At 32.3% G+C, this 12,431-nt stretch overlaps 1 protein-coding gene across 1 annotated transcript in view; it reads right to left on the bottom strand.

The window, feature by feature from the left end:
- LOC140449240 (neurexin 1-like) overlaps nt 1-11,744 on the bottom strand; it is a 412,155-nt gene extending 400,411 nt beyond the window's left edge. The window contains exon 1 of the mRNA XM_072542432.1: nt 11,670-11,744. The gene's annotated coding sequence lies outside the window, so the exon portion shown is untranslated. The remainder of the gene's footprint in view (nt 1-11,669) is intronic.
- Between the last annotated feature and the right edge of the window lie 687 nt (nt 11,745-12,431).

Raw genomic sequence — 12,431 nt, 5'->3', positions numbered from 1 at the left:
TAATATATGGAATATTGATTTTAAATTCTGACAATTCCGTGATACTTCTTGGATATGTTTTTCTAGGTACTTACCAGGTAGGAATAAATTATTCTGTATTTTTGATAAGAAGTTTAAATGGAGATAGTAGAAATGGGTTCTTACAAGGAGATCCTGATTATAAAGTAAAGCCATTTTTAAGAAGTCCACTAAACAATCCAATTTCTGTAATGAATTTCATATTAGAACCAGATATGCAACATAACTTTTTTATGTATGGAAAAGCAACATTCTACGAGTATAACCTAGCAAGAGATCAAAATTTCAACGTCAACTTTTTGACGTTGATGTTTGAGCTAATTTTATATAATATTTTAGTGTTATGGAAAAACCCGAAAAGAATCATTAAACATCTATTATTTTTTATTCGTTATTAAATTTTTCTTCACATAATTTAATTTAGTCCTGCCACCACAAATTGTATAATTAAAAGAGATATTAAAATATTATTGTGGTTTCTTTGACAATTAATTAAATATTGGTGTGTTCCGAAATAAATTTTACATTTATCTTACAGATAAGTAACTGCCACATAATTTAACGCGAAAAGACTGATACATTTTATTTTATAAATAAATCTAAAGGTGCATAAGATAAACAATGAAGAAATGAAAAAAGAATTGAAACAAATGAAAAATGGAAAAACACCTGGGCCTGGAGACATTTCCATCGGGTTGGTGAAACATGGACCGGATGCTCTTTTGGAAAGCTAAGTGAATATTTTTAATAAATGCTTAATTGAACTCCAAACGATTCCAGACGATTGGAATTTGGCCCACATTAGCCCCATTTATAAAAAGGGAGACAGAAAAGAATGCGGAAATTATAGAGGCATTAGCGTAACTAGCTCGCTGGGAAGGTTATATGGTCGTATATTGAAAAGAAGAATAGAAGAGGAGTAAGAAATTGAAGAACAAAGTGGCTTCAGAGCAGGAAGATCGTGCGTGGACAACACATTTACCCTTCAACAAGTAATTGAAAAACGAACAGCTCGAAACCTCGAAACCTCCTGAACAGCATCTGGTATTTATAGATCTGGAGAAGGCTTATGATACAGTTCCTTTAAAACTCTTATATAGTGTCTTGATGAAAACCGACCTTAGTAAAACATATCTAAAAGTAATACTGAACATCTATAAATGTCCTCAAAGCACTGTAAAAACAGGAAATACTTTCTCAAGGGTATTTACAGTAACGAAAGGCTTGAGACAAGTATGTTGTCTTTCCCCCACCCTATTCAAAATATATATCCAAAAAAATGTGCGGGAATGGGGTTGAAGCTTAACAACCATTATCTGACAACGCTGTTCTTTGCAGATGATCAAGTACTAATTGCAAGCTGTGAAGAAGATGCAGATTATATGCTTAGAAAGCTCAAAGATGAATACGAAAAATGGGGGATGAATATGAATATGTCTAAAACAGCATATATGCGAATAGGCAGTGACGAGGAAGACCCGGATTTGGAAATTAGACAAATGAAAAGGTGCTACGAATACAAATATTTGGGAAGTATTATCTGCAGTAAAGGAACAACGGAACGAGATATAGACTGTAGAGTGCAACAAGGCAGGAAGAGTGTTCAAATTCTGAATTCGATACTTTGGTCCAACAAAGCTACTATGAGAACTAAAATGACTATCTACAAAGTAATTGTAGAGCCCATTCTTACATATGGAGCAGAATGTTGGCAAATAACAGTAAAAGGAAAGAAAAAAGTTGACACGGTTGAAATGGATTACCTGAGAAGAGCTTGCCGTATATCAAGAGTAGAACGTATACCTAATTCTAAAATTAGAAGAAAAACCGATAGAGTACATACAACTTCTATAAGAATAAAAACTAGACAGTTAATATGGTATGGAAACGTACAGAGGATGGACGACAACAGATGGCCAAAACTAGCTATGGAATACAATACAAGTAATAGAAGGAAACGAGGAAGACCAGCCAAGTCTTGGATACAAGGTGTTATGGAAACCATGAAAGACAGCCATTGATGAAGACACCTGGAGAGATAGAAAAAGATGACGATCGAAATGCGGGAAGCGGCAGAGCTTATATATATATATATATATATATATATATATATATATATATATATATATATATATATATATATATAAATCTATTCCTTAGATATTTATTTGGTGAAAAGACCGGCCTCGTTCACGCAAGAAGTTTATTATTTTAAAAATTTAATTTTTAATTCTTTTGAAAATTTTGTTGATCCTAAAAAATTGACTGAGAATTTGGTGATCGATAAAAAATATAATACAAAACTCGAGCTTTGCCAAACTAGAATTACGCTGGTTTTATACGTAGGTCGATTTCATAAGACGACTTTACGCAAAAAGTCAGCGACTCTCCAAAAGTGACTTATTTTTTATGAAAGTTGTATGTACAAATTATGATAATAGTAACTTCCAATTATTGATTTAAAATTCGATAAAATAGAAATTCTTTTAAATTATATACGTTTTATAAAGGATTTTTAGATAAACAAAATAATTTTTTTTTGAATTGTTTATTTTGGAAAAACTTCTAAAATATTTACCGTTTTCGATTTATAATGATTTCCCTTTTAAATACAACAACGGTCAGTAAACGGAACAGGAATTTGAAAATATTTGATATATGTGTGGGTAGAGCTGGAAAAACTCCAACAGTATTTGTTTGAAAAAAACCTATGGACTGTAAAATGTATGTATGTTTTGTTTTGTAAACAAAATAAAAAAATTTCTCTGGAAATCGGTAAAAAACTCAGCACTTTTAAAAGTGTATCCAAAAACACAAAAGCTTTTATCTGTTTCAAATATTGTTTTTAGGGTTACCAAAAGAATTGTCCACAGAAAGTTTAAAAGCGTTGACGGCTTTATATTACTTAATATATGTAACTAGTGCCAGTAACAGTAGTTACTGCTAGTAACATGTTTGCCAAAAAAGAAGGGGTCTGAGTTAATCCGAATTGTTTTCACCGAATAGTCAGTTGTGTAGGGCTTACTCTTCAAAATTTCCTCTAGCTGATAACAAACTAAAAGATTTAAAACATTTGACTCCAAAACATATTCCTGGATTTTGTTAAGCCTATTTATTCATTCGATTCAATTTTTCGTTGATACTTTTTTTGTAATTTGAATTTTATTTTTAAGTTCCTTTTTATTAAAAATGTTTGCTTTTACTACAATTTTTAATTTGTTTATTAAACTTTTTCAATGACATTTTGTTCTTATTTCGATGCCACCTTCCAAAACTAGCTAGGTAACCAAAAATTATACAAAATGAGTATGTATGTGGAATATTTTATCTATCTAAAACTAAATTCTAAATTTTTATTTCTAAAACTAAATTCTAAATTCTTAACTTTTCGTCCCTAAATTTGATCCCCAATTACAATTAGCCTCAGTTATTTTGTGGCAACAATGAGGTAATTGCAATTGGGGATCAAATTTAGGGATGAAAAATTGAGAATTCATTTCGAATGTGTAGTAGAGTTACAGTATATCACGGTGGCTAAGTATAACTGCAATACTAATCCAGTAACTTCATTATGCTTCATTGCATGAGGTGTTGTAAAATAATTTTATATTTTTGGCTCTCCTGAAAAGTTACATTTTTGTAGTTGCGTCATTGTTCCACCGGGGCAGCGTATGCAGTCAGCGGCTTCACTGACAATGCTGTCGGTAAATACTGTTGTATTAGAATAAAATTGATTTTATTTATTGCTGAATTCAGATAGTTTAATATCAAAGTCTTTAATTTTCTTCTTAATGTCCGCTTTAAACCCGACTGGTAGACTCTTGATTTGAGTAATATTCCCAAGGTTTGAACTACATGCATTGCAAAGTGTCCCACGTACTTTTTGCCTCATTATTTGATCATCGACCGACAGATCCGTACAAGCAATGTCTATTGGTTTCTTACAGCCATCAAACTGGAGCTTTCTATGGAGGTAGAAGTTAGCTTTGAACAATTAGCGCAAAGCGATGTATTAGGCATGATTAACTTTGTGCTAGTTTTAGATATGATTTATAATTATTAAATTGATAATAAACTACAAATTTAGCGTTATCACTTACTTGAATGTTTAAAAAAACAATCACAATGAATTATTTCTTTGGTTTTTAAAAGCACATTTTAAATCAATTAAATTTTAATTTGTCAGAGCGTAGCAAAATACGACCGCTTCTTCGAACGAAGTTTATATATATATATATATATATATATATATATATATATATATATATATATATATATATATATATATATATATATATATATATATATATATATATATATATATATATATATATATATATATGTACAATATGAGTGAGATTAAAATCTCACTGAAATGAGGATATCGGTCAAGGAGAAATAAAAAATGAAAAAACTATTTCAATCTTTTAATAGAAAACGTTTCGTGCAGTATTTCTGCACTTCTTCAGTTCTAATGATTGTAAAGTCATATATTGATGCCAAACAATGTCAAATGCATATGTTGAAGTGTTATAGAATACATTTCATAAATACAATAAAAGTTACAGTTAAAAAACACATTCAGAGTTTTTTAAATTTATACAAACATTAAAAATTCACAAAAATGTCACAATATGTTAAAAAGAACAGTATAATATAATAAAATAATTCTATTCTATTGCTGATGTACAATATATCAAAACATGAAACCAGGAGAAAAAGTAACTTGTTTTTAATTGAGCTTAGTGAAACAATTCGAAAAAAAAATTATAGAAAAAATCATGGAAAGTTAACTGTATTGTTAGAGACACCAAAGTAATTAAAAACGGCGCCTATTTTTGACAGATAGGGATCTACTACTCCGAAGAGCAAAACAAAAAATAATATGGCTTGGGAAACAATCTTTGTGCGAAAAATCAACTAGATGACAAATTTATGTTTACAAGACAGAATAGAAAAGTCAATTTATTTATAAATCTAATTAAAAAGAAGGTTAGAAATAAAAAGTACCGATGACCATTGTTGGAGAACCTCGAATTAGTGAATATTAATGAAATATAATGTGATATGAATTTGTTCTCACCATGTGGTTAATTTTGAAAATGATTTGACATCGAATGTGATGTATGAAATTGCTAAAATTCTCGTTGAAATGAATATAGGGATTTAATTTAGAAGTATCAAGGTAGAATCAATGGTAGCTACTTTTTTTCCTTAGAGGAAAAAACCGAAAAATTTAGGCCATGTCTTGATCGGATTTAGGTGTAAATAAGTTAAATTATAATATGTAGCATTTAACTAGTAAGATTTTAAGGATTATTCAACAGCAAGAGAAATAAATGATACTGAGATTATCGATGGCAGTACGTCTGTTCATGGAGTTTTTTTTTCCTTAATATGTGACACATTTCCAGGAAGGATCTCTTATAGAAATTATTCTCAGTTCCTAGAGATTTAATATTCTCAAAGTCGATTTGGTAGTTAAAAGAGATAGAGTGGGTACTGAGAGCACAAGAGTTCTTGTTGCATCTGATATCACTCTTATGGGATATAACACGCCCTTTAAGGGTTTTTTTCTTTTGGCCAATATATTTCAAATGACAGTCTTTGCATGGAATGTTATATACTACATTTGATTTCTCCCAAATATCTAAAGGTATTTTGGTACGTGAAAAAAGATTTCCAACTGTTTTACAATTTTTGATGCCTATTTTAGTAGATAGGGGTTTAAACAATTTAGTAAGTTTCTCTGTAACTTGTGGAAAATAGGGTAATGAGAAATATTTAGGAGAAGACTCAGATGTGGATTCCTCATCAAGGAGTTCATTGTTGTCAAGTATGTTATTATGCAAATCTCCCACATTGGTATAAGTCGCGTTAGGTAAGGACCTTGCAGTAGAAAAAAGATATCTATTAATAAGAATAGTTGGGTAAGAATTCTCAACTAATATAGTTTTAATTAACTGAGTGGCTTCCCTTCTGTATAAAGGATGTGACAACTTATGAGTCCTTAAGGCTAATCCCTGAACGAGGTTGTGTTTAAATCTTTTAGGATAAAAGGAATAATAATTAAGGAAGCGATTGCTAGCAATGCTTTTTCTAAACCATTTGGTTCTTAGGATGTTGTCAACACCCCGTACAATTAACATGACAAGGAACGGAATGGTGTTATTTATCTCCATCTCGCATGTGAACTGCAAGTGGGGATTGCATTCATTGAAGACAGAAAGGGTGTGAGTAATTTGATTAGTGGGTACAGCCATAATCAAGTCGTCAACATACCTCTTGACAAAAGGAATTTTGTAATCTAAGTCTGTGAGTAATTTGTAATCTAAGATAGACTGAGTCTATCTACAATAAGGTCTTCTAAGGCGAAACCAACCAAAAGGGGAGAAATAGAAAATGAAATAGCGGTTCCAAATATCTGTAGGTAAAAACATTCAACACCAAATAGTTGGTGTCAAACACCAACTTGATGAGTTCCACGAACTATTTGGTGGAAACCAACTATTTGGTGTTCAATGATAGATTTTACCTACAAATTTTTGGACGTACTGACATCGATAATCTCAGCATCATTTATCACTCCTTGCTGTTGAATAATCTTTAAAATATTTCTAGTTAAATGCTACATTTCATAATTTAACTTAGTTACACCTAAATCCGATCAAGACATGGCCTAAATTTTTCGGTTTTTGTCCTCTAAGGAAAAAAAGTAGCTACCATCAAGTAGAACTTTAGCAATTTTCATACATCACATTCGATGTAAAATCCTTTCCAAAAGGAACCACATTTCAATACAATAAAATACTACGACACCCAAGACTTCACATTGTGTCCGCCAGTGGTACACGAAGTTTCTTCTTGAAGAATGTTTACTACAGCCTGCGTGTACCACGGGTGGTACATACAAAAAATATCTTTTAAATGGAATAATATGGTTTCAAACATATAAAAAATATATTGATAATAGTCAAAATAGAAATTGTTAGTTAAAATATATAGAAATATGCTTTATTGCCACTGAAAATTATTGAACAATTTTATGGACAAAGCTTAAAAAAAATCAGTCAAAAAGTACAAAAAGTATGAAAAGTATAAAACAAAAACAAATATAATAAAAAAACAGAACAATACAATTTTAAATTAGTAAAATTATTGTATCACTTACATAATTTGTACAGACAACAACAAATGAGACAAATTCTAGCCACTGCTTGAAACACCCAGATGTAATTATAAACAATATTAATTTTGTTTCTTTGTTATACATTAGGAAGCTCGTCAATTGAATAATATGGTCTTTCAGAGAGATAGATTTTTGTCATCTTACGAAACTTGAAATATGAAAGATGTTGCGGATTTAATTTCTCTTGGAAAGTGATTATAAAGTTTTTTTGCACTATATAGAATAGAATTCTTTACTAGCTGAGTGGACGGAATCGGTAAATAAACGTTACAATCCGAATTTCTAATGGAGTAGCCATGATCAGGTCTATCGGGAAAAATGTTTAGATGCTTGCGAATCAAACAAACCGTTTCCAAAATAAATAAAGAGGGAAGCGTCAAAATTCCGTGATTTTTGAAGTAGGTCTTGCAATGAGTTGCATATATATATATATATATATATATATATATATATATATATATATATATATATATATATATATACGGCTGAGTGGTAAAATCCCGGAATTCTGCGTCGTCGCGAACGTGTTAAATCAAAAATTCCTTTGTGTATACTGACCCACTTCTTTGTAACTATTTTGTATCTTTATAAAGAATTTTTATCTTTATTAGGTTTAAATTAAATAATTCCAGCATCTCGAGAGGTTCGTGCGAGAAAAATTAAACAAATGATTATGCTTAAATCCGACAACGAAGGATTACAAAGAAGAGTAATGTGAAAGGGGCGAGCCTTGTTTATTTTGTCGTTTCTTTTATTTGATTGTTTTTTTTTGTCCAGATTGTGCGAAGTAGCTACATTTTTCGTTTCAAATGGTGGAAATGTTTCTTTTTGGTGTCTTGATAATGTCGGAAAATGCGAAAAAAGATTTGTTTTGAAAATTATTTGGCGCTGTTCAGATGTAACATGCCAGTTGTGTCACGCAATTTAGAATGTAAAGTTTTGAGAATTTCTCTTTGAAGATATCGAGCCGAAATTTAATTATTTTAATTTGGTTTTTAGAGTACATCTAAGATTTATATATAATACTATAAAGTGGTGAATAGCAACCTTTTTTTTTTATTTATTTAAGCTGCAACCACAAGGGTTATTAGCGACCTAAAAAATATAATACAGGTTAAGTTAGAAAAAATTACAATAATTGACACACTCCTGAGTCTTTAAGATAACTTATTGTGTTTTTTAATGTTCATAATTTTCCCAAAGGCTTCCTTTATATTATTTGGGACAGTGTGCTTTCCTCTTGCTGCTTCATATGTCTTGTATATTGCACCGAATTAGTATATGCTCCACGGAGAGTGTTACTTGACAATTGTCACACATTGGGCCACAAACGCGCTATTCTCACTTGGTCGTGTCTATTCTCTCTGGGTTGGAGCCACGGTTTCCCTAATTGTTTAATTTCCTTGCCATGCACTCCACTTATTTCGCCACGTACTCAACATTTAATATTTTATTTCTGACTTGAAAAAAACTCATTAATAAGAATGAAGTCCTGGCTAAAGGATGCTAAGCGGGCTAGTTCATCTACTTCTTCAATTCCTTGTATACCTGAATGTGATGGAACAAACATGAAGTCAACGGTGATCTTATTATTCTTTAGAGAAATTATTTACCGATGAGTCGTAATCTTCTTCCGGCAATAAAGTTTTCACTGCAGCGAGTAAACCAATGTATTTGCGAAGTTTTTGTATTAATTTGGTGCTTTTGGTTTTCATTCTTTTGTCGATGTAGTATGATTCACTGATACTCACGATTCCAATATTTAGTATACAAATCACTTTCACTTAGTTTTTTACTTAATTACTTTTAAATTTACTTCAATAATTACTATTTAACTAGCACGATAAATAAGTGCCTAAAACACGTCTTTTTCGCTTGTTGGTCAAACATCGAATCAATAGCAACCTTTGAGAATGTTCGAAAACCATTTTTCCGGAACTTTTAATTATGCTTTAAAGTTACCATACGAAATAATTGAAGCGTTTATTTCAAATCTTACTTTTACTAAGATATTTATTGGAAGGAATGTAGATATCAAATGTACATCATGTTTCCATATTTTTATTGATATTTTAAACAAAAATTGGTAGAAACTTAGGAAGATAAATAGGAAAATGAATATATATAATATCCTCGTAGAAATAACAAAAAAATTCTACGATCTCTATTCGCCACTACTGCTGTAATCATTGCTAAATAGTTCTATGACTGGAGTATGGTCCTTGGTGTTCCCAGATTCTGGTTTTAGATTGAGATAAAATTCTTGAGATATTTAGTTAACTCCATTAGATCGCGCAACTTTGGTTGACTTATTTTTTTTTTCGCTTTATTTGGTATCAGAGTTATTTGCCTTGGTGTTGTTTTTTCAGTAATAGTGTGGAACGTCCATGGGCCATAATAACTTGACGTATTAAGATTACTCTTCACATTACTGTTCTTTGTAATACTTCGTTGTTTGATTTAAGCATAATCATTTGTTTCATTTTTCTTGCACGAACCTCTCGAGATGCTGGAATTATTTAATTTAAACCTAATAGAGATAAGGACCTGGAAAAGTACCACCACCTATCCATTCCCACGTTGCCTTACAGAGGGACTTTGTAAGGCACTGTGGGACCAGTCAATTCGAAGTGCCCTCTGCGTAGATTCCATCGTTGGTGGATTATTGATATTTCTCACATGGGAAATTAAATAAATCATTTTTTAAAGGGTGGAGACAATGCAGCTACAGAGTCTCAGTTCAAAGAACCGGAGCAGAGCCCCGACATCGAACTCCTAGGAGACAGGAAACCCTATTTGGGAACCGAGACCGGACTGGTCAAGAGTTGTCGCATTGCCTCGATGATCCTTCTTTATGGTTGGATATTCTCTCGTTTGTGTTTTGAGGTCCTGTTTTGGGTTTTTTACCTCTTCAGAACGTGGTTTGTTTTTCTTTGGTGAGTTGGCTTTTTCGTTGTATTGGTTCTACTGGTGAATCGCTTCATGGGTGTGTCTGTGGAGGAGGATCCTGGACAATCAGAGGTGAAAGGGTTATTGAGCTAAAACGCTCCTTTTCAGAATTTTTGACTAAATTTATTATGTCTATAATTAAATTTAATTTGTAAACGTATAATTGTGCCTCGCGTAAGCACAGCTGTGGCTGTATCCTCTACAATAGACAGGTACAATTGTGCAATGGGATCGGGAAACCACAGAAAACTGATCTCTCCCTGTCTAGACTGGCTCAAAGTGAGCATTTATTAATTGTTAAGGCGGTAAAAAAGAGAAGTTGCCTACAGGATGTTAATGTATTCATCAGGTTCATTGCTGGCAAATGCCAGGAATTTAGTGGGTAGGAAAGAGATTTTCGGTTTAGGTCATCTTTTGAATACATTGCCGATGGATGAGCAGGTAGTTTTCAAGATATTTTGGGCTCTGAGGTTTTCGCCATGGATGGTTTTGATTGTGTAACTTCTGCTCAGAGAGGAGAGCCGATCATTGTTTACTCAATGCAGGATTTCCCCTTCCAATCACAGCAGTCTTTGTGTGAGGTAACGGTGTATGGAAATATAGAGGTTAGATCTATACTCGATCATCGGCCTGATGAATGTTTCGTAAGTATGTATGAGTGTACGTGAGGGTGTCCTTTCCATGTTACGACAAAGAGCATTGAGTAAACCCACTCTGCTCCTAGCCTTATTACAAGCTATGTCCAGATCGGGCCTCCAGTTTAGTGTTTGTGTAAACACTACACCGAGGTACTCAAACCGGTCGCGGAGTTGGAGTCCGTCGCCCCAGAGTCTAAGGTTGTTTCTTCCGGCTATGTTGTGTGAGGTGAATCTGCTGCGACTAGGGTGTCTCAAGAGAATCATTTAAGTTTTATTTGGGTTAAGTGTTACTCTCCATCTTCTGCACCTGGTCCAACACCAGGTCAAGGTGATTTTGAGCAAACCCGTGTCGTTAAAATAGCAAGCGGTAAGTCACCAATTGGCAAAAGAAGTATCCTACGACTGCGCAAAAGATGGAGTGACAACCTTTCATAGAGGTATTAATTTGCCAATGAATAAGCAGAATTATTTCACACTAAACACTTTGGCAAATTTCTTGTAATTAGTGTTATCTGTTAAATCATTATGTTTTTGAACGGAATCTTTGTTATATAACTATAGTTTTATAGTTTTTATATACCTGTTGTTGACTTCCTTTTATTTCGTTTACAAAAATGGTAGCAAAGGTAAAAGCAAAAAAGAATACCAAGATATAATTTTTAAAAAATATTCTTCATGTATGAAATATAGTTTAATAAATCTGTGATATCACAATTTTGTTTTTTCAAAAGTATAGACAGATGATACGTCGCCTTTCATCTACCCATATCTATTTAAAGAAAAGAAACGCTTCAAGGCCATAAAAGTATTTTCACATACCCTCAAATAAAGAAAAAACTGTATAAAACGAAAGAATCAAACAAAGAACTACTTACCCTTTTCGCAATATTCTCCCTCATAGTCGGGATTCCGACACTCGCAAATTGGGCCGCTGTCCGTCGAAATGCAAATGCCGCCATGTTGGCAGGGGTCGCGCGTCTCACAAGCGTCACTAGTACTGTTGCCACGTAAAATCTGAAAAATAATAAAGTGAGTGTTAGCAACATTTTAGTATCAATTTGTAACATATCTTTTTCAATAAGGAATACATTTAAACAAAAATATTTGAAAATACATATGTATAAGCTTTCCAATACGAACTTTACAGCATACCAGCAATAATGCTTTTTACTGGATTCTATATACAGTGCTAGTCAAAACTCCATTCCCTCCTCCTATCTTTTGAACAATTATTGTTATAAAAGTGAAATTTGGAGAGAGGTAATAAATAGACGTAGTCTTCTCAACTAGTCATAACAGTTGACGTAATAGTAACACACGACATTACAGCGCCACAGTGCCATATAATTTTAAATGGTACCTTATGGCAAGTGATACCTCATTTGAAAGGTATTGAAAATACCTATTTAGTCATAATTTTGTTTGAGTTTAAGGTCATTTTGATGAATAAATTAAATAAATACTAAAATTATAGTTTCGCATTTAATTTATAAATATTTAAGAACCAGTTCTTATATTAAGTGTTTAAAATGTGCTCCATCCACTTTCTGACAGTAATGCATCCTATTTGAAATTGCCCTACATTCTTTAACAATTCTTTCTTTCAAAATGTCAATATTATCGGGAGCTGTAGCGCA

This window comes from Diabrotica undecimpunctata, chromosome 8, assembly GCF_040954645.1.
Source record: "Diabrotica undecimpunctata isolate CICGRU chromosome 8, icDiaUnde3, whole genome shotgun sequence".
Taxonomy (NCBI): domain Eukaryota; kingdom Metazoa; phylum Arthropoda; class Insecta; order Coleoptera; family Chrysomelidae; genus Diabrotica; species Diabrotica undecimpunctata.
The sequence above is the reverse complement of the archived record's forward strand: the minus strand, read 5'-3'. Positions and strand labels throughout refer to the sequence as shown.